Raw genomic sequence first — 1,156 nt, forward strand, 5'->3', positions numbered from 1 at the left:
GACAGGACCGCAAAGCTGCGGCGTCTCGCCCCGCCCCCTGACGGCCCCGCCCCTCAGGGCTGGACTTCAGAGGCGACGGCGACAGGCCACACCCCCTGACCGCCCCGCCCCGTCCTGAGTCGCCCCGCCCCGCTGGCGAAGCGAGGCCGGGCCAGGACCTCCGAGCTGGCGACGACGGGCCTCGCCCCCGATCGCCCCGTCCCCGCCCCGCCCCGCCCTCGAAGCTCCTCGCCGCGCCTGCGCGGGTGGAGGCCCGCCGAGCGGCCTGGGGCCCGAGAGGATCCACCGGCGGTACCTTCTGGCGCTCCCGCGCCGACCCAGACCCAAGGTGGGACAGTCTTCGGGTTCTGGAGCGCAGGTGGAAGGGCCAGCCGGCCCGCGTGCCCCCATCCCTCCATTTAAATCCACACCTCCCCGCAAACTGCATCTTAACAGGCCTGTACGAGTCCCCCGCCCCACATCACGTTACGTTCCTTTCGTTATTGCTGCACTTCGGCACTGCGCAAGCACACTTATATCGGTTCATCACGACGGGCATTTAAGTAAACAGCCCGGTGCCAGCGCACACGCGCTTGTTTCCGTTCCTATATTCATCTCCTTGGATGGCACCTGCAGTTTCTTTGCACCTACGGTTGCCAGTTTCCCCTGGGGCTGCAGCTACCTGCGTCTCCCCAGACGCCTGACCTGGGTTATGCATATGTGCAACTTTACTAAATGTTGCCCAATTTCTTCTCTGTGGTGTTTGAACCTGTTCACTCCCAGTAGTTTTTCAGGTTTTGTTTCCACATTTCACCCTTTAGTCCCCCTAGGGTAGGAATTCATTTTTCCCCCTTATGAATAATCAGCTGGCTGGCCATCTTTGATAGAACAGGCACCCTTTTCTCCCGGTTTGCAATGCTGCCTCTCCTATACATACACATTTTTACATTTGAAGCAAACTTGTTTCCTATTTATAAAGTAAGACTTGTTCATGGTAGATAATTTGGAAATTTCAGAACAGAACGAAAATGTTTATATGTTCATTCATTTAATTCTAACTTTGACCCTTTGGGGGATAGTTTTCTTTGCCAGAAACACCTCAATCCTTTTCAGTTAACTCAAATCTCTCCTGCCAACCATGGCTGCAGATGGTGACTGCAGCCATGAAATTAAAAGA

Source organism: Bos indicus x Bos taurus, chromosome 29, assembly GCF_003369695.1.
Source record: "Bos indicus x Bos taurus breed Angus x Brahman F1 hybrid chromosome 29, Bos_hybrid_MaternalHap_v2.0, whole genome shotgun sequence".
Lineage (NCBI taxonomy): Eukaryota > Metazoa > Chordata > Mammalia > Artiodactyla > Bovidae > Bos > Bos indicus x Bos taurus.